General features: G+C 47.4%; 1 protein-coding gene across 1 annotated transcript in view; it reads left to right on the plus strand.

Moving 5' to 3' along the window:
* Positions 1 to 14189: 14189 nt before the first annotated feature.
* The window catches only part of ST6GAL1 (ST6 beta-galactoside alpha-2,6-sialyltransferase 1), a 44053-nt gene continuing 36304 nt past the window's right edge, over positions 14190 to 21938 (plus strand). Inside the window, exon 1 of the mRNA XM_005153945.3 lies at positions 14190 to 14292. The gene's annotated coding sequence lies outside the window, so the exon portion shown is untranslated. The remainder of the gene's footprint in view (positions 14293 to 21938) is intronic.

Raw genomic sequence — 21938 nt, forward strand, 5'->3', positions numbered from 1 at the left:
TAACACAGAGGTTCTCTGTATAGCAAAAAGAGAAAACAAGAAGGATCTAAGATGGTTCCATCCATTTTTCCTTTTTTATCTTTTTCCAGGCAGCTCCATGTATCTACCTCACTGAAAATCCCCTCTCCCCCCCCCCCCCCCCCCCGACTTTAGCTTTTCGCTTTTCAAGTGCTAGCATCCTTGAAGCTCTGCCTGTGAAACACACTGGTGAAGATGGGGACATCAGAGAGTCTCTTTGGCAGGAGAGGAGGAGCAACAAAGGGATTGTTTTTTTCCCACTGCCAAAGACGAATGATTAAGGAAATTCAGAGAATCAAAATAATGAGGTGATATGGGTTTCCATTCATCATGGGAAATGCTCCAACTGCGACTGCAATAGGCCCCTATTGACCTTACAAGTGGTTGTCAGAATCCCAGACTGGTCTGGGTTGGAAGGGACCTTAAAGTTCATCCAGTTCCAACCCCCTGCCACAGGCAGGGACACCTTCCACTAGAGCAGGTTGCTCCAAGCCCCTGTGTCCAACCTGGCCTTGAACACTGCCAGGGATGGGGCAGCCACAGCTTCTCTGGGCACCCTGTGCCAGCGCCTCAGCACCCTCACAGGGAAGAATTTCTTCCTAATACCTAATCTCAATCTCCCCTCTGTCAGGTTAAAACCAGTCCCTCTTGTCTGTCGCTAGATGCCCTTATAGCTAAAGCATGTAATCTAATTCCTATCATGGCAAAAGCCATTCCTGTGCCTGATCAAGACTGCTGATGTGAGGCAGGAATGAGTGCTTGTAGCATTGCCTCACTTTCCAAGGGAGGGCAGAGCACCAGTGCCTGCTGACCATGAGCTCTTTCCCCATCCACCAGACCTCACAGCAGAGAAAAACTTGAGCAATCTTTCCATCGGAGGGGACCTGCACTGCACGGCTCTGACCTGCACTGACAAGGACTAAGGTTTCACTTGCCCAAGCAGCACCAGCACAGGCAGATGGTGCTGAAACCCCACTGGGTTTCTGCTGTCACATGCAGTGGCGCAGGGCAGAATCCATCCCTGAGCCCCACAGCTTGTTTGCTTGTGGTCTCTTGGCTGCTGTCTGCAAATATATTTATCTGGCTGAACAGCAAATAACTGCTTTCAGCTTTGCCCTTTGGGTTTATGATGAGCCTGCAGACTCCAACATGTGTCGTGCTCAGCAGCTTTGTCATCTCTCACTCCCTCACTTCTGTTTCTGGGCTTCATTTGTCTTCCCCATGGAGCCTTTTCTGATACCTTTGAAAATAATTGACTTCGTATCTTGGTCGTTTTCTAATGTTTGTTTCTGTAAGGAAGGAAAGTGGCATCTCTGCATGTGTCCCTCTGCTTGCTGCTCATGCACTGCCTGTCTTTATGACTCAATTGCAGTTGTTAGGATGTTTCCTGCACAGACCCTGTCACCATCCTGGTGAAGCATCTGCTACCTTGATAGGATTTTCCAGTCTACAAAGTATTGTAACAGCCTTTCCTTTCAGGGCAGCATGCTCTGGCTGCATTGTAATGACTCCAAAATGCAGACTGTTTCTGACAGTCCGGAATGGAAAGAGCAGTCCTGGGGGCATTATCCTGGCTAAGCGTTTATCCAAGACTGACATTACCTGCTTTTTGAAGTGGAATAAATACAATTAACCACAGTGTCTCTCTTCTCTCTGCTCTCAAAAGACTGCTCACACATGGATCTCCCTGGCTGCATGGGTCCATGGGCCCTGGCTATCTGCTGCTTCTCTTCCTGTTATATTCAGGGAGGTTTCAGACATGCTTATCAAAGAAGAGCAGTGACCACATTGCATCACCCAAAAGAAATATGCTTCTTTCACTGTCTTCATTATTTTATCCAGCTTCTCTGAATTTGTTCATTACGCTTCTTGCAGTTTCCTCACTGTCCTGCCAGTGCTTCATTTCCCCCCAACCTTATGCATATTCAGTTTGCTATTCACAGTCAGTTCTGAGCAGAACACGAACCTGGCAACATCAGGGTAATATTTTCCACTGCTAGAGGAGGGCAGCACAAATTAGCCCTTCTGGCTAATGGCAGGGCTTCTGTATGATGAGATTTTAATAAGAAGTGGATAAGGAAATGCTGGTGACAAGAGGTGGTAAAGGTGCCTGGGTAGGAACCCATCTCAGCTGTGACTCCTCCATCAGTGCATCCCAAAGCTGCTGCATGGGTACAGAAACCCTCCTGTTTTCTCCCTTTGCAGAGGGGTTCAGTGACCGTCCCAGTCAGCTGGTGAGCCAGCTGCAGAGCGAGAAAGCCTTTGGTGTGTTTTGGTTTCAGTATTGCTCAGCTCCATCCTCTCCACTCAGGCTGTCTGGCCCATTAGCACCCCCACAGCCTCTCTTGTTCCTCAACTGGGAATGTGCTTTCCCTGGGAGTGTCCCCTGAAATGTCCCCTTCTCTTTATGCAGGGAAGCCAGAGAGTTAGTGGTTGCAGCAGGGAGACTGGGGATGTTGCACTTCATGGCAAATCTTTCTGTTCCCAGTGAATCTGTTTTTGAAAGTGGAGGCCTGTTTCTAACTCCTTGAAATAGGTGGAAATTCACTTGCAGTCACTGCACAGTTACTCTGCTTTCTAAGAAAGTTAAGATTGTAGGATCATACAATAGTTTGGGTTGGAAGGGACCTTCAAAGCTCCTCTAGTCCAACCCCCTGCAATGAGCAGGGACAACTTCCACTAGATAAGGTTGCTCAGAACCACATCCAGCCTGGTCTTGGATGTCTCCAGGGATGGCTAGCTCTGAGCGCAGGCAAAAGAAGCCTTTTATTTTCACAGAAAAGGAACCTCCTGGTTGTCTTACTTCTCTTTGAGCTGATGTCTTTAACCATTCCCTCAGATTATGTCTAGGCACCAGAGAGACATTTCTCAGGGGATGGGGTGCATCAGGCAGGCCAGTTAGGGTCTGACAATCTTCTCTCACCTCCCTTTGCCATAATTGTGCTGTGCATTGCTCAGGGCACTGACCTGCTCAAAGGAGGCAACCATCCCCTGAGCAAATCTCATTAAGGAGACCTCTTTTGCTGAAACACCTCCACTCATCCATCCCTCCCCATACTGAGAGCTACCAGACCCTTCTTCCCTGTGCACTATGTACATGTGATTTATTTCTTACATATGTATTTATTTATATGTTCATATTTATAATATATATATAATAATATTTTTTTATACACAAAACTCTTTACTTAGTCTCATGCTTCTGCAAACCAACCTTGCTCCCTGCAGTTCTGCCCACAGGTAGGATCTGCCCTGGCTTGTCCTTATTCTCATCACCTGTGTGTCCTTCTGACCATTCTGGCCTTTTCACTTGGTGAGGATTTTACAAGGAGCATTTCCTCAGGGCCACTATTTCTGTCCTCTTGGCATGTTCTTGTGGTTTCCATGCTGGGCTGTTGCAATATCACCCTGCTGCCCTACCCAGCCTTGCAGCCCCACTCATTCCCATGCTCTGTGACCCATTCCAGCTGTGATTACCTCTATTCAAGGAGCCATATTCTGGCTATCTCTTCCTCCTTTTTAAATTTCAGAGCCTATTACAACCTGAATGAAGGCTTCCCCTGTCCTCCAGAAGAGTATGTTAAATTGGGCGGTCTCTGTGCTGTGTATAAGAGCTTATTCACAAGTTTCCTGTCCCTTCTGTTTCTCTGAAACCCAGCGTTTTTCGAAGTTTAATTTAAGCTGTGAGTGCAATAGCTTTAAAGTGCATGTGGCAACACTATGAGCACCTGCTTGCTGTTCCCTGCTTAGCTTTTGAACAGACCTACTGCCTCTGATTTAGACATATTAAATAAAAAACATGGCTTTTATTCATCTCCCCTTTCAGGCTCCATCTGCCTTCTTGAAATGCTCAAGTTTTTGCTTGAATATTTTCCAGGTGCCACAAGTATTTTGGGGAGGTTGAGGCAGATTAAGTCTTATAGCTGCTTTCTTCCACGTTCTGCACTTGCCACCTCTGCTTTTCCCACCTCTTTCCATGTTCTGTGTTTAGATCCTTTGGCAACTTTTGTACCACGTCATGGTCACCAAGAAGAACTTTGTAATGGGATTAGCATGCCTTGTTAATATAATATAGAGAAAGATTTGAATGTTTCTCTCAGGTTGCTGCCACTGAAGTAATGGCAGCTGCTTGAAGCCCAAACCACCTTTCAGCTGGAGCCTTCTGGTGTTTGCAATCCAACCCTCTTGCAGATGGGGCTGCAAACAACAGCCCCCTTCTAGAAATCCATACATATGGATCTCTGCTAATCCCAGCCCTTTCCCTGGGCTCCTGTGAGTAATATGCATGCATGAGGGGGTAAGGCCAACTGCATGTGGCCTTTTGACAACACATCCAAAGAAGGCTTGATACAACTTGACTGTTCTTTCAAAGAAGGTGTTGTTGAAGCCAGCTCCCTCCTTCAGACAAGCATGGGGAGGGTGTTCATCCCTCTGCGATGTGCTGAAGGCATCTTCCCCTTGATGATGTTTGGCTTCACCACCACCTGCAGTAAACCAGGGGCTGAATCTCTCCTGCTGGAGGACAGAGGGGACTGCACCCTGCCACTGTGAAAACAGGAAGTGATGAAAGGCTAAGTCTTTTTTTAGAGCTCAGATGGCTATTGAGAAGATGAACAGTTACCTGCAATTCTTATCTAATGGTGAGTCTTTTGCTTTCTGTGTTATTGCAGGTAATGCAGGGATCGTCTTCCCTTATGAACCTTAATTTCCCTGAGACCTTTTCTCAATTCAGTTTCCCCTTCTCATACCCTTATGTGAGCAACTCTCGGGTCACATCCTAGTTTGAAGTTGTCTTTTGGCAAAGAGAAGATGTAGGAGATGAGGGCTGAGGGGGACCAGGGATAACGCGCATTTAGACCTGTGGTGTTTGTGGGTTGCAGTTGGTGTCTGTACAACAACAGATGGAAGGGCAAAGCTGCAGAAGAGATGGAGAGGACAGTTACCATGAACAAGGTCTCATCTGCATCAACTGCTGTGTCGAGGGGCAGAGCCTGGGCTGGGGCCAGAACACCTCAGCATGCTGGCATCAAGGGGTGGGTGTTATGCACCACTCCTGTGGTGGGTCTGCAGGCTTTGCAGGTGGAAGGACACCCTAAGGATACCCTTGCAGACTGGTGTAGTGAGGCCTGGTCTGAGCTTTTCTCTTGTTAACTGTTCAGAAGCACATATTTTTTCTTCTTCTCTGCCCTGGGAGATTTCTAAGAAAATAAAGGTGATGGAGGATGCAGGACAAGAGAGGGCTGTTCCCCACACTCTGAGCTGGGCAGGCTGCAAGGGCAGATCTTCTATCTCTTTCTTTTAACTAGAAAGGTAGTCATGGCACTACCGTTTGAGGGGAACTCTCTTCCCTGGGGGTCCTGTGCTTGTACAGACATAGTGGGAAGATGTCTGCTCAGTGCTGGGAGTGCTTTATTGTCTCACATCTCCTGCAGCACTTGGATCCACAGCACTGTTCTCCTCCCTCTTCTTTTTGAACTCCCAAACCATCTCCCAGCAAGAGATCTTCCTTCCAATGGCAGCCTCCAACTCAGGATGCAGACCTGAAAGGGATCACAAGCATGGGTAGTGACAGCTGATATAGGATCAGTTTCCACACAAGTCCCTTCGGAAGCATGTGCTGCCTCTGCTGCCATCCTGCCTCACAAGCAGAAGGAGAGGACTTGGCCTGAAGCGTGCATACCTGTGCATCAGCTATATGACTGTGGGAAATGGGAGGAGAGGATGAGAATGGAGGATGCTGAGCTCCTGAACTGGCCATGATGGTGCTCATGCCTGTGCCTGCTCAGCCTGGAGAGTCACTGCTTAACATTAGAGAGAGATCTGGCCTATGTCGCTGATGAAAATGCTGTGTCAGTGACTCTGCCCATACCTAGATGGAAACAGGGCAGTCCTGAGGTTGAAATGGGCTGTAAGAACAGCCTTGGGGATGCTACTGCCTTGTCTAAATTCACTGCCATTATTTGTCTTGCACTTTAATTGGCACCATACAGGCAGTGAACCTGTCAGAGGCACTGCTGAAGCAGGCACTGTGTAAGCTCTTTTTAGTGCTATTTTGGACATTGATAGAAAAGTCAGCATGCCAGATAGTTGAGTCCTGTTGGATATGTTGCCTTACTTACTGTACTTTCTCAGCTGATGTGTTATGCATAGCATGGGTGCAGGGCATTCTGTAATCAGCATTTCCAGCACCCTTACAACAGCTTCTTCTTATAGGTCTTCAGGAAACCAGCATTGAGACTGAACATGAATGAATTGTATTTGTTGATCTTAAAAATCCCCTGAACAGCATGCTCCAGAATCAGGATGGAGTAGACTTGAGTTTCTAATGTGAATGACACATGGCAAAAGCATCCTTCTGCCTCCCTGCTAGGAACAGTGGAAGAGCCATACCCTTTCCAGCACAACATCATGTAGCTGATTACTTCAGAAAGAAATTTTACACTTTCCTAAATTCAAAGCACTGTTCTGATTTCAAAGAAAGAATAAGTCATAGGGTAACACAGAGTTTGTAGAAGCAGGCAGGAATGGCATACATTTGGACGTTTTAAAGTCAGTTGGCTTGTCGTGAGTTCATTGAGAAGTAACATAAACAATGATTTCTTTTCTTAAAGCTTGTCTAATACATCCTTTAATTTCAGCCTTGTCGTAGCAGAGCCAAAACCACTGGTCTAACCTGAAGCATTCCCTGCATACACTGTGATTGCATGGTGAGTACAAAACATCTACGGTCCAGATGAACCTTTAGAGGTGGTTTCTGCTGAGGCCACATTTCTCTGTTCAGTGTGTGCTCAGTTTTAATGTATCTTCAAAGGTTTCTTGGGCTTACTGGGTTCAGTTCAGCTCACATAAGCTACCAGTTCTTCAACTCTACACATACATATAACAGATGATGGAGCACGAAGTAGCTACACTGGATCCACCATTAAAGATCAGGTTGGACAGGGCATTTAGTGGCCTGGTCTAGTGTGAGATGTCCCTTCCATGGCAAAGGGTTGGATGACCTTAAGGTCCTTTCCAACCATAACCATTCTGTGATTCTAGTTCTAGGCTGGGCTGGACTATCTTCTCCATAGGAGAAGGCTCGTAGAACTTCCTTGCATTTGTCTGGTTTTCTGACGAGTTGTATGTCCTGATGAGAACTACTTCAAAATGTTTTGGTGAATTTATTTTTTGGTTAACTGAGTTTTTTGCTGGGTGTTTTGCTTCTTTTTTTTCCTAACAAACCTAGGAAAAATATTCTTACTAGTTCTATCTAGAAAAACACTTCAAATTGAGTGGCTTCCATGTTGGAATTCCTGGTTTTCATTGAAATGTGATGCTACCACTAATGGCAGGTGCTGACAGGATTGGCTGAAGTGTCTGATCTTTTTTGGGGGGGGTCTGACTCTGGAGTGCCTTGTAATTACTATAGACTGACAATCAAACAGGATGACTCAGCCAGCCCCAGACCAAGCTCATTTGCCTTTTGAGCCATGTGGTTTGTTTGCATTTCACAAGGGACAAGAGAACGCAGTTAAAAACTATAAAAGCAGCTTCTGGCTTGGAAAGTTCCTCTGGAAAATTAAAAAATGACCCTGCATAACTTCTGACATGGTCACGGTGCCCTCATGTGGGTTTATCTTTGACCGGAGATAGTTTACAGTACAGAGAGGAGAGAAAAAGGGTTTGGCATGTTACTACTGCAGGGCTGTGCAGTTCACCGTCATGGGGAAGACTGTTCTCCCCCTCCAAAGAAGCCCCAAACAGTAAGAAACCCGACAGAGAGGAAGACCAGAGCCTTTGAAAGCTTTTTGCTTACTCCAGTGCATGTCAGGCAAATTTGCGCTGATTTTGCACAGAAGCAACTAAGGGCTGCTCTCCTGGCTGGGGCAGGGAAGCAGGCATGGTGGGTACAGGCAGACTGCAGGCAGCTCTTACTGCAGCAGTTGCCCAACAGTGGCCTGCTGGAACAGGGAGCAGCATGAGTGACTGTAAACATAGCTGTATTGATTGGCAAAGCCTGGATTAATGTGATGAAAGCAAAGTTTCGAAGTGAGCTTCAATCAAAGTCTGACTGGGGAAAGCTGATGGCTGTGTCTCAGGTGTGACAGTTGCACTCCTTTGTGGAGCGAAGAGCAGCTCTTCTGCAGGCAGGATATCTTCAAATATCTAAAGGAATGAATACTGACCATGTAGCACTTGCAGGCAACTGCACTCTTCCTGCTAGCCTGAAAATGTGAGCACCCATGAGACATAAAACAGAGTTCTGCAAGGAGGTGTCTTTTGCCTGTAAGGCTGGGAATGCCGCTCTTGTCCAGGGAAACTCCTCATGCCCATCCTTGACCTCTCAGACTGCTGGCTGCAATTCAAGAAAATAAGAAGAGGTGGGGAGAAAAAAAAGTCTTTCATATCTTCTGTTTCTTGCTTTAGATGTTTAAGAGATTATTTAAAGAAGTTTCTGTTAGGATATTTCATTAGGAAGCATTTTGTTACCAAGAGGGTGATCAGACACTGGAAGAGGGTTCCTAGAAAGGTGGTTGATGCTCCAAGCCTGTCAATGCTTAAGATGTATTTGGACAATGCTGTTAATAACATGCTTTAAGTCTTGGTCGGCCCTGGAGGGGTCATGCAGTTGAACTGAATGATCACCGTAGGGCCTTTCCAACTGAAGCAGTCTATTCTATTTCTGTTGCATTTTGAACTGTCTACAATTCAACCAGTCTACAAATTGGGTTTTGTGCGACAGCAGGTTCTGTAGCATTCTGTAGCAATAGCAGAGACCTCAAGTTGTCCTGCTAAAGTTGTGTAAGCTGCATGATAATTTTCTCCACAAAATAAGTTCCTAAAAGGCTAACTTACCTTTTTTTGTAACCACGATCAAGAAAGTAAGAAGGCGTGGAGGAAAAGAAGTAATTCATACAATCTGTTTCTGCTAAGCTTTAAAGTATACAAATTCCTTTTCTACCCAAACAACGCCCAATGCCATTTCCCCCATTTTATACTTTCAAGGAGCCAAAGCCATTAGCAGCGTACATAACTGTGTTAGGATGCTGATCACAGCAATCATTCTAGGCAATAGTTGTTCAGACTTGAACCTTCTCTCCTGTGTGAAGAAAACAAAGGAAATGCTACCTGCAGTCAGACAGTCACTATTTTTAGCTTGGCTGGAACGTAGCACCAAAGGGAGTGGTATGATTGTTCTCATCTGCATGTTGCTGTGCATCATGATCTGGCTTTAGAGCAACCTCCTCCTGTGCCATCTGGGCGGAGGTGGGAAGTGAGCAGGCCTGGGTGACCTGTGTCTGTGCGTACTCCACTCCACCCCACTGCTGTGCCTACAGGATTGCTGGAAACTAATAACCACAGCCCAGTGGTTAAACCAGTATAAATGGGGATGTGCTGTGCTCAGGGCATGGCACTAAGAGCTTATTTGATCAGCCACCCTGACCAAAGCCACACATGAGAGAAGCTAAGCTCCTGTGACCTCCCATACTGGGCTTTGCCCATATAATTCATTAGGGGCTGAGTCTGGCACTAAATCCAGCACCCTGGTAAAACTTGGTGTCTGGGCAGAGTGAAGGGTGAACGCTGCCTTTAATACACTCTGTGTATTTCAACTGATACCTTTCCCCTGTGCTTTGACTGCTGTGATGCACAGAAGTGAACCTGGACAGTTCCCCACAGCAGGCAGCTAAGCAGAGGTGCATTCCCAATGAGCTACATCCCAGCTCTGGTGCAGCCTGCTCTTCCTCCTCTTACAAATGGAAGGAAGATGCAAGTTCACAGGCTGCTGTTCCATCATAAACTGTCCTTGTGCAGCTAGAAATTGGAGAAGAAAACATGGCCCATAGGCTGCTGGGATTCGTACTAACCCATTTGCAGGCAGAATCCTGGCTGTGAGTGAGATTTTCTTTTCTCCCATGTGCGGTAACTCAGTGACACAGAATTTTCCAGCAATAAAAAAAATGGATCCGCCTTTTTCAGCTTGGGTTTTGTGTGGACTTGCATTTATAATGTCGTCTGCAACTGCTATCTGAGACAATTGAACCTGCCTAATAGTTGCTGTGTGTGTATACACTGCGTGATGCCAGCAGAGATTACACATCCTCCCTTCTCATTGCTGTTGCTGCCTGGGGTCTGCCATTTCTCTACCACTTAAATGTGTCATAATTTTATTGAGTAGCAACGTCCCAACACTGAGAAGAGCTAAATACAACATAGGCACAATGAATCACGGGCTCTGGTAGACTTGCTCAGCCCCAGGAGGCTGTCTGGAGCTGGCCAAGGAATGAAACACTGTGGCTTAGCTCTTGTTTTTCTTCACTTTTGCCTGCAGAGTGCACCCACGGGAATTAGGAAAACAAGACTCATCCTGCCTACATGAGAATCCAGGATCCTAAATGGGCCGGGAGCAGGCAAGTGGGGTGAGTGGCATCATGCTTTGTTCTGCCCATCATCCCTCTCCAAGGAGGGAGCTGGCCGAGCACTGGTTTTACTGGAAAAGCCTTGGTCAGTGCAGTGAGTAGTGCGGATGAAATGTGAATGAAAAGTGAAATGAATGTCTTGGTCAGTGTAGCCTCCTGTGAGAAGACCAAATTAAATGGAGAATATGGACAGAAGTCCGTGTGTGTGTACCATGCAGCCCTTTCCCTCTGCTAAGAGCAGGGTAGGCTTCAGGACAGACATCAAAGGATAAAGCCTGACTGGAGAGGAACCAGAGATGTGCAGCAAGAGAAGGACCATAGAACTTGGAAAGAAGACCTGTGGGGGCAGACTGAGTGAACTGGCTTTGGTTGATCCAGGGGAAGGAAGACTAGGGAGACTAGTTAAGCCTGTAAGTATATCAAAGACTACCAGAGAGTAAGGCAGTAAGTTGGTCTCCCAGTGGGGATAGGGACAAAAGCTACAATAATATATTCGAAAATACATTGAGAGAAACTTTCCAACTGCAGAATAAGCACCCCCTGGAAAACATTCATATTGGGGTATCTTCATCAATAGATGTTTTTCAGACCAGGTTAGACAAACCTCTGTCAAGACTGACGGTTTGGGCAGCAAGGATGGACAATGTGGCTTTTGGGAGTTGTCTTAATTTCAATCATTTTTCATTAGGTGCTTTTGCTGTGCTGAAGTGAGAAGCCATTGCATGGGGTGAAGGCATTCATGCATGTGCCTAGTGTGGTGGGATTTTCATGTGGCTAGCTGCCCAGCACTGTGGTTCAAGTACAGTCATGTTAGACAACCAAGGAGGTGGTAACTTTTGGTCAGAATTAGTATCACAGAGACATGCAGCAGCAGCTACTGATGCTGGGTGTGCTACAGAAGTCTCTGAACTGGCCTGGGATGTGGCTGGGGCAGGAGAAGAGCATGCTAGGACAAAAGGCTTATTTTTAATGCTGCTCCTCTTTTGAGGCTGCCCATCTCTTTAGAGTGACAAATGGAGAGGAGTGACTGTGACTCCCAGTGCTTACCCTGTAACTGCTTGTTCTTCTGCAGCATAGGAAACAATGACTTGGATGAAGATGCTGATGCCGGCTTTTTCCCAGAAAGAAGCACCGCCGGAAGGTAGGAGTCATGAGCCTGAAAAAGCCAGCACAGCTCAGCACATCCCTCTGGAATTTGGATGCTCTCCCTCACTCTCCCTGTGGTCTCCTCTCCTGCTTCCCTGCAGGCATGGCAAGGGAAGTGGGTGAGGTTTACCCCGTGGAGGCTCCTGGGCTCCAGCTAAGATTGCTTTTGGTTATCTGCAGATTTTGTAAGTTTCCAAAGTTAGGGGAAGGTTCCCCTCCACCATGGGTGGTCTCTTCAGGCACCGTCATGGTCTGAAGCATCTGTACAGCAAGAAGGGAGGGATGAACTGTACCAGGAGGTGAGGGGGGTTGGGGATTTCTGTACCATCCAGGCAGGTGAACGTGCAAGTTATGCTCCTTCCTGCAAGTGGCTGAGCATAAGGGGAATCTGAGATGGAGCTGAGGACCACAAGCAGGGGACTTCTGCAGGAGGGAAGTGGGTTTGTGGAGAGGCAGAAAGCAAGCCTATGTGATAGTGACTTGGAGCTGCCAACGGGGAGGGCAGGAGGCTTTTGTCCAGCTCCTTTGTCCTACCTCCATACAGTCTAAGGACTGGGGAGATGCTCATTGAAAGATCTCAGCCCAGGCTAAGGCCTTCCTGAACAAACATCCACATAAACATAACACAACTAGTGGTAAATGTGGGCTGGCCAGCTGCCCATCTCACTCGTGTCCCTACTCAGAAGAGCCACAGGAACTTATCTCCCATCAGATTCAGTGTATAAATAAGGTGTAAACAGATTTAAAATGCTGGAAAGTGTACTAAGCCATTTTGCCTAAGCAGGGAAGTGCCTGCTGTGAAACCCCAGCCCCAGTGCTCATGCTCCAAGAGCATGCTCTCAGCCAAGGGACCCAAAAGGGTGTCATACAGAAACCCAGCCAGGACCTGAACCCTGTGCCCTAGCCATGCCTGGGCAAGCAGGCACAGCTTCCCTGATTCTCCCTGATGGCCAGTGCATCAAGCTGCACGAGAGAAGCATCCTATTCAGCCCCCCTGCAGCCAGGGAAGGGCACCAACAGCCGGCTGCATTGCACATGAAAACCACATTGAAAGCTGAACCCTTTGGTTCTCCCCCAGATGCCTGGCTCAGGCTGGTACCCAGGGAATGCAGTGTGAACCTACATTCTGAGGGTTATTTCTTTTATGGGGGTTTATTTCAAAACACTTTCTATGTCCTTGTAGATGTTTCATCTTCTCTGATGTCAGAAAGCCATTGGGAAGACCTTATTCTGTTGGGAGTGAAGAGGTCCACATGCAGGGGAACATCATCTGCTGCAAGGTGGGGGTAACACACAGTGAGATGCTGAGTTTGGACACAGACTTGTAAGATATGACCTCAGACCAGAGGCTGACTCCTTTCAAGGTGGAAAAGCATAGATGCACCCCAGAAACAGCTTTCTGTCTCTTTCCAGTTGGGTAGTGGAAATGCAGCAGCCAGGGTAGGTATGGCATATCATGTCCTGAGCCCCAATAGCCCCAATGGGGAATGGTGCTGATTTAAGCAGGACCCTTGTTCTGGTTTTTGTGGCCAGGTTCTCTCCTGTTCCAAACTCTTATGCTAACAATAACCATGTTAACTTGCCTGGAGCTTAGTTAGTACACAACTTGGCAAAATGATCCCCGCTTGTGCTTGACTGTTTGACAGAGAAATAGAAGAGGCTGAAAATGGGTACAGACTGAAACTAGTTTAAGCCAGAAAGCAGCCACAAACCCTGTTTTCTGTGCAGCAAGCAGCCTTCAGGCACACATAAGAGCGCTGGGTCGGTGAGTTCTGCCGAGACTGGCAGTGTAATAATGCACTGGGGTAAGCTGCCTGCATCTTGTAGTAATTGAGACAGAGGGCAGCTTTGCTTGGAGGAAGTCCAGTATAGAGGGACTGTAGCTTGTTCCCTTCAGAGCAACCTTGACAGGCTGGAGAACTGAGACCATGCGAACTTCATGGAGTTCAGCAAGGCCAAGTGCAAGGTTCTGCCCTGATAAGAAGGACTTGGAGGGGTTGGGTGACAAGGAAGCTCCCCATGACCCAGCTTCAGTATGTGCTTACAGCCCAGGAACCACCCGTGTGCTGGGATGCAACACCAGAGTGTGAGCAGCAGGTCAAGGGAGGGGATTCTCCCCCTGTGCTGTGCCCTGGTGAGACCCCTCCCTTAAGTCCTGCATCCAGCTCCGGGGCAACAGCACAAGAGGGATGTGGAGCTGTTGGAGCGGGTCCAGAGGAGGCCATAGAGATGCTGCAGGGGCTGGAGCAGCTCTGCTCTGGAGCCAGGCTGAGAGAGCTGGGCTGGGTCAGCCTGGAGAAGAGAAGGCTCCTGAAGGGGAGACCTTAGAGCAGCTCCAGTGCCTAAAGGGGCTACAGGAAACCTGGAAAGGGTTTTTTGGCGGGGGCATGTAGGGACAGGACAAGGCAGAGAAGGAGGATGGATCGGGATGAGGATGGGGATGAGGATGCCGCGGCGCCACTGCCCTTCTCTGATGACTCGTCCTTTACCGGTACTATCTCCCACCTCACCCCTCCCGGTGCCCGTCGTTGGGCGGCAGCGCGGGGTCCGCCCCGTACCCGCCGCAGGCAGCCGACGGCACCTCCCCCAGCGGCGCTGCCCCGGCCCGGCCCCCGCCAGCCGCCTGCACTGCTTCAGCGCAGCGCCGCGCGGGGGAACGGCGCTTAAATGCCTCGGACGCGGCGGCAACAAAGGCGGGCGGCGATAGGAGACTGACGGGGCTGCGGTGAGTGAGGCACTGATGGGGTCGGGGCCGCAGGTGCTGCGGGAAGGGAAGCGCCGCGCCCAGGGCAGCCCCGTGGCTCCCGGGGATTCAGTGTGGCTGGGCTGGGGGGGCGGCTCCGGAGCGGGGTTGACCTGGCAGCCGGTCTGGAGAGACCGCTGCTCTGACCGGCAAGTGTAACTTTCATTAATTCCTATTATTATTGCTGTTGTTAGTATCATCATCGTTACTATTATTGTTATCATTATTGTCATTATTAGTTATCGCTATAACCCAATAAATACAAAGTTGTAAGCTGTAGTTGTTATGGCCGTGGCTGCTCATGCTGTTCGTGGTCTGGCCCCCCCCCCCCCCCCCCCCCCCCTCGCCAGCCTCGGTTGGCTCCGTTCTCCGGCAGGGGTGGGAAGCGACGGGTCCCTGTCCCGGTCCTGGCGCCGGTGCCGCTCGGCGGGGCTTTGCCAGCGGAAAACCGAGTCGATGCTAGCCGGGGAGAGGAGGGATGAGGCAGATAATGCCGACAAAAACCGTACCCTGAGCTTCCAGCCCCTCCCTCTCCTCGCGTTTGTGCTTATTCTCATCTGAATTTAAGCGATCCTTAGGTCCGCCGGGTGTTACGAGTTGCAGCGAGGGGTACGGGGTGTAAGCAATTTTGGAAGTAGCTGGATCCGTTTTTAGTTAGCTCACCGTAGGTCCGGCTGCAGAGGTGAAAAAATGCCATTGAAGATGTTTTCTGTGGTGCTGTGCACTGTTTTCTTTCGGGGGAGGTCTTTGTTACTGTATTTACAAGCCCCCCTCCCTTGCAAATCGGGGAGGTAAGGGCATGGAAACTGCTGCTGCTCCATGCTGTTCGTAAACTGCTTGCTGCAACTGAATCTAATCACTGACAGTGTCAAAACAAAAATATCCAAGAGGGGAAAAGGTGCCATCGCAGGCAGCTGGATGTAGCAGGATATTTTCTTGGCTGTGAGGGAGTGAGAAACTAGAGCTGCCTATTAATGTGTGAGGAATGAATTGCTGTGTGACTCCTTAGTGGCAGACTCACCAGACTGCTTAAAAGTTTGGTAGCTAACCTACCTGGATTTTGTAATAAGCCTTACATGAAGGATTGTGGGATAATTCTTCTGAGCTGGGCTAACCTTAAATATCCCTTCTAACCCCAACTATTCTATGATTCTGCGTGGGAGCACAGAGAGGCAGTGGAAGGAGACCCCAGCAGTGTGGGGCAGACTTACGTGATGTGCGGTACCAAGGGGAAAGGGGTCAGCTTTCTGTCCTCAGCTTTTGCTAAAAAGCCTGGCTATTGGCCTTGGTCTTGCAATTGGATTGCATCTTGGATTGTTGTCCTCGTCTGCTGGGGTCCAGGACAATGTAAGGTAGCAAGCACACATCCCTTGTACTTCATAACCATTGCCTTTGCCTGGGTCATTGTGTCATGGGAGGTTTAAGTGGAGCTTTGAGTAACTGAGGAGTTCTTATAGACATGAGTGATGCTGAATATTCTCTGTGAGGGAGAATATTCCTGGGAAAAACCTTCCCCAGAAGGCCCCTAGGACAAAGGCCAAGAGTGTCAAATGAGGTAACCTTTTCCTATGAGCTGCAGCTTTTGCTGTTGTAGGGTGAGGGTTTGGGGGGCAGCAGGCATGGGGACCTTCAGGGGCAGGCAGCCGCTCTCTAGGTCTCCTCTCTTCTGGGCAGCTGATCTTGTTTCTGCATACGCTGCTCCTTTGGAGGTGATGCAGATGCTGAGTCTAGGCACATTCTCTTCTGGATTAGCTGATACATCAGTTTGCTGCTGGAGGTGATAGGGAACTGGATAGGTGCTGGGAACAGGACAGGAAGCTGGATAGGTGCTGGGAACAGGACAGCCATGCGAGGCTGCAGCTCTAGATAAACCTATCCACTGGCTTGCTTTCCTTCCTTTTATGGTCACTTCCCTCAGGTAGGCAAAATACTGTGGAAGGAGCTCTCTTTCAGGCTGCATTCATAATGCATTAGTGGAAGCTTTGTGGGTATATATTGTGGAGTCCTCTGCCTAAAGGTGTGCACCTGGCAAAAGCAGTGGCTCTCCTGCAATCAGAGGTTAGATGCCTCATGCAGTGAGCTGGTACATTATCAGTGGTGCTGGGAGTGTATGCATCTCTTCCTGACAGCAGGCATGAGGTTAAATTCCAGAAAACAGGAGGAACACATGATCATGTCTGCCTAATTCCTGGACAAACAAATATTTGTTGAGGAGGCTTTGGTAAGCAGGGTGATTGCTCTGGTGGCTACTGTTTGCTTGAAGGTACATTGTAACTGGGTTAAACCCAAATTCTGGAAGTGGAGGTGCATCATCATTCACTGAGACCTCATTTTCTGGGACAAAATAGACAAGTATAATCATAATTTGAAGTGATTGCTGGCAGAGTCTTCTGCTGCAGGAGCTGGGAATGCATGGGGGGAATTAGAGGTAGTAGTATGAGGCAGCCAGGGATGGTCTAATGAATGGCAAGGAAGATGAAGCCAAGAATGTTTCACAGCTTTAACTCTGTCCTTGAGACTGGTGCAAAAGCAACTTGGCTGCAGAAGCAGATTACTGTATTCTCAGAGGCTTATTTCCCTGCCTGCCTCTGCCAGAGGATAGCCAGCTCACTGAGGGACAGCCCTCTGCCAAAGGTAGTGCAGCCATGACACAGGCTCGATGGACATCTTAACCCCAGCTGCTTGGGAAGTGCATGTTTCTCCTTGCTCCTATGTTGTTCCAGGCTGGAAGAAGTGGAGGATGAGAATGGGTGCTGTCTGAGATCCATGTCAGGTTGTCCTGCTCTTTGTTCTCAGGCTGGCTGGTGAGGAGATGTTCAGATTTAAACTCTTCCAGCTCCTGTCCTTCTCATGTGCTCGATCTGTTGCATAGGCAGCTTTCGAAAGGGCAGCAGTGATGCAGTGGGGTCATGGTCCTGCTCCCTTTCCACAGGAGTCTCAGTGGTGTGCACAGCCCTCGGTGAAATTGTCATTTTCTTGTTCTCAACTCAGCATCAATAAAGAGCACGGTATCAGATCTGACAGAATTGTTTTGATGATCTCTTATGAAAGACACGGACCTTTTGCATAGCCTGTGGATTTTGCTAGGGTAATGTAAAGCACAATTCTGCACAGGATAAGCAATCAAAGAGCATTATGAATCAATCTGATACTGTGTCTTAACCATAGCCCTTCTTAGATTGCTGACCTACATATTATAGCTCTCCCTATAAATGCTTTGCTGAGGACAGGTTTTGTTTCCGAGTGTAAGGTGGCCCAACTGATTGAGATCTTCATATTTAGGGAATGTTTTCATTGAGATTATGTAGAGATGACCAAAATTCCTGGTGGCTTCAGGTGTATTTGAAGCCTGTGCTGCTTGACTGGTAACTTGCCTAGGAAGTGTGAGATGTGAGTGTTCTTTAATTGTAATTGTGCTGATTAAGAACCTAGAAGATGAAATGATGGGCTTTCAGGATAAAATGCTCTTAGGTGTCTAGCCAGCAGGAATCATTGTTACCAGATGCTCTAATCACTTGTGAGTAAAAACCTTGGAAAAAATATATTTGAGCCACTTGCTTATAGGTAAGAATGAAGGCTCTTTGCCTTCCTGAAACACACAGTGCAGCTCAGCCTTTAATGAGGTGTGAACCCAAAGCTTCCTCTGTAAAATCCCTTCCTGAGGTTCACTGGTGATACCAAAGTGAGTGCAGGTCTCTTCATGTTCCACTTGTTTTCCTTCTGGTTCCTGGAGTAACAAGGTGAACGATGCGTCTAGAACTGGGTCTGTGAAGCAGTGACTTAGCTGTTTTAAAAGCAGCACTTCAGCCCATTCCTACTTGCTGTTATGATACCAGCTCTGAAAGATAGATCCCTTAGTCTGAAGGATGCTGAGAAGCAACGAGAGCTGCGTGTGTGCTTCCCAGCATGTAGACTGCACACATGCTTCTTGGTGTGTTCAATGGTGTTGGGGCTGGTAAAGGACTTCTTAGGTCAAGTGTGTGTATGGCAGCATGTTCACCTGTCAGTCTAGGGTATGAAGCCTAATGTAATCCTAGGAGTCACTAGGACCTCATCTGTGGAACTAGTAATAGGGCTGTGTGACTGAGCACCTCCTTTGCAAGGTAGGAGGTCTTTCCTCTAGTTGTTTGTCTCCTTGGGTCCCAAGAGGTGCATTTGCCTAACTTGGGTTTACCAGTCCTTCAGCAGTATTTGGAAGCTGCCAGCTGAGTTTCTGCTTTGGGTGCTTGGCTTGGGGTGTCTCTGAACTTAGAGCTCTGCCAGAAGGTTGTTGGATGATCTTTAATATTTGCTCGTGATCTGTTGCTCACAAGTTACCACAACCTCTGTTCTCAAACAAAGGTTGCACAGAAAGCTGCAACACAGCATCTGGCTTATTCTTCTAATAGCTCCAGAAAGGTCTGTTTGCAAGATCTTTGAAATAGAAACGCTGCACAGAATATCCCCCGTTTTCCTGGCTGAAGGGTGGGGAGGCCTCTGCTTTTCCACATTTACTCCTGTGACCCAGATGCCTTTGAATGGGAACACCAGGGCTGTACAGGCAGAAGAAGAGACTTTTCCAGACTGTGCTAACATTTCTCTGTGCTCCTGATGTGTGTTTCCTCTGGGAACTGGCAGCTACTGAAAATTAACCGAGTGAAGCTGCTTGCTGGTATGCACCTCCATGCTGCTGGGGGAAGTGGAGAACGTAAGCGTGTCCAGCACAGATGCCAATCTGTCTGTACGTTGCATATTGATGTCTATTCAGCAGCTACCATGGTACTGGCAGGGGTGTTTGTAATGGAGCCCAGGCTTGTGCTTGGGATTCCTGGGAGTGAGAGAAGCTGGAAGCAAGCTAGCACTCCTTTCATTAATGCTGCACTCATTACTGCTTACAATGGATGAAGCAGTTTGCATTTTCAGCTGTAAAATTTTGTAGAGAAATGGAAGTTGTCGACAGCAGTGATTAATTTACTTTAACATGCATCATGGCTTGCCCTTGGTGTCTTTGTAATACAGCATTCGCTGATTAGAAAATCAGAGGGCTTCAAATCAGCCTGAGTGTGTTCACTGGGTTCTCTGCAAATACGCTGTGTGTGTGCCAGTGGAATCCCTGGTCTGTGGGGAGGGTGTGCTGACACTCAGTGGGGTGGGACAACAGAAATTGTCACAGCAATCCTGTAGCAATGATAGCTACTTTCTTAAATGGATCTTCTGGGGACTGAGAGAGATTCACGGTCATGGTTTTCCCCTGCAGATGACTAATCTCAAGGAGCTGGTTTTTAGCTTGGAATAACATTTAACTCGCAATACTGGAGTAATGAGTTTTGGGGAGTTTTCTAGATTTGGAAGACAGAATGCTCAGGAAGTGCTGTGAGCAGAGGGGGGTGTACAGCTCCCTGTGCCTTCTGAACAGGGCAGCTCAGGCACAGGGCATCTTGCAAGTAGTTAGTTTGTATTTTAAGACAATAAAAAGTCTTCATGCTCTGAGTGGCATAGCAGCAAGACTGAGAATTTGAGCATGATCCTTTGTTAGCTAGATTGGGATGCTGTGTTTATTTGCTTGGGATTTGTTTGGGGTTTTTCTTTCCTCTTTCCCTCAAGACCTGCATAACAAAGATTTTACTTTGCTCCAGGGATGGATAATCACTGTGCTATTTCTTGATTGTCCCTATGACCCAACGGTAATCCTGCCATCCTTTGTGCTTGCAAGAGGCCTTAAGGAAATTAGAGATTTTGATGTACAAGGTTATAATTGTTAGGCTCAAATGATAGGGGTTTTGTTCTGGTTACGTTTTAATAAACATTTCTATCAATTCTCCACCCAGCTCTTATTCCTTCAGCAGGGATTCAGTGTAAAGAAAAGCTGGGGAGTGGGGCACTTTGTAAGTGAGGTCCATTAGCAGGAATAGAGCAGAGATGGAAAAGTTTTCTGGCTCCCCTGTGCTGATGTTTCACAGGCGAGTCTGACTGAAGTATGGTTCATGTTTTATGAAAGTCTGGAAGGTGCTGGGTGGAATTTGCTCTCATCCAGGTAACTGTGTCTGTGGATTTGAAGTTTGTTTCCTATTAACCGCTGTTCTTGCAGTCTTGAAATTCACTGTTCACAAGTGCTTATGTCTATGAGAGAGCGGAGCTTTCCTGGGAAGATCATAAAAGAACAAGTGGTTGTGCCCTAACAAATTCCTTCAAGAGCTGGATAGTGTATATATTACGGACTTTGTAACTCTGCTTTGGAAGTTGCCATGCATGTCTCTGAATGCAGCACATCGTAGAGGGGAACCTCCTCTCCACTGACATCCTCTCCAACAAAAGCTGCAGGGGCAGGCCTTAGTGGCACAGATGGGATTCAGGCAGAAAGAATCAGGAGCAGAGATGAAGGCAATAATCCCAGTGATGTGTTTTTAGTATTGGAGGCAGGGGGATTCTCAAGGGCAAAGATGGGATTGACTGAAATAAATGCTGCTTGTGGCTGTAGCACTTAAGTGTATTTTGAGAGACGTAAGAGTGTCCATCCAGAAAAGGAGGGAGAGCAAAGCTGGATGGATGCTTTAGTTCAATAATGACTTGTGTGATGGGTCAGGCTTTCTGCTCATGATACAAATGGGGCAGTGAGGGATCACTGGCATTTTCAGGCTCTTCAAATTTAATTAATAGGTGTTTAGAGAACAGCCATCATGAATCTGGCAAAATGAGCAGCCCACATATGGATGGAGGAGCCTGAAAAGGTGGTGGAGACTTGACATTGAGCAGTGCATGGACTGCTGCTGTGCCAACTCTACTGAGCTGGCAGCAAGGCTGCCTGCTTATAAGAGGGTCTGAAAAGTGCAGAGAGATGGGAGAACTGCATGGAAGGAATCTCGTGTTCTTCAGAGCAACAGCTGCTTGCTGTCTGCTATTTTATTCATTTATAATGCAGTGTGTTTGTGGATTGGGAATAGTTTAGGTCCTGTGGATGTGGCTCAGCAATTTCAAATTGGTAAAATCCAAGGGGAACTCCTTCAAGCTGCACCTGGGCTTAAAATCAAGTTCATTTTCAAGTGTGCTGTAGCTCCCTTCTGCCTTTCCACTCAGTTTTGGAAGCTTATCACTTTGTAAAGCATGTCACATCACTGATGCATTTCAATGAACTGTGTGTTCCAAGGTTGACAAGTTTTCCTGGTTGTTAGGGGAGTGAGATCAGATAAAGATGTTATTAGATATTCATGGTTTGTTTGATTAGATGTTCATATACTGCAGTCCAAGGGGAAAAATTCAGAAAGGTTAATTAAAGATTAGTTGTAAAACTTGATGTCAGAAATGGTGTAAATTTTCAGTGTGGACACTCACTAAACTAAGTTCAGTTCATGCTCGAAGTGAACGGAAATGAAAGAAACTTAAGCTTTCTGTAGCTACAGATGTGAGTGTGTACCAAGGTCATTAGTGCATATTAATTCATGTTTTTAATATTCATGGATTCCATTAATTTGGCATGATTTTTCCCATCTGTCTCCATGAAGATAGTGCTCAGGAAGCCTGACTGCTTCTTGAGGGGCTGTTGAAGAAATGCCTCTTTCCCCACTGCTATTCCTTAGAGCTGAGATTTTTTACACTGGTTCAGAACACAAAGTAAACCCCTGTAAGAGCCTATTTTTGTGCCTAAACATGGT

The sequence above is a fragment of the Melopsittacus undulatus genome, chromosome 6, assembly GCF_012275295.1.
Source record: "Melopsittacus undulatus isolate bMelUnd1 chromosome 6, bMelUnd1.mat.Z, whole genome shotgun sequence".
Lineage (NCBI taxonomy): Eukaryota > Metazoa > Chordata > Aves > Psittaciformes > Psittaculidae > Melopsittacus > Melopsittacus undulatus.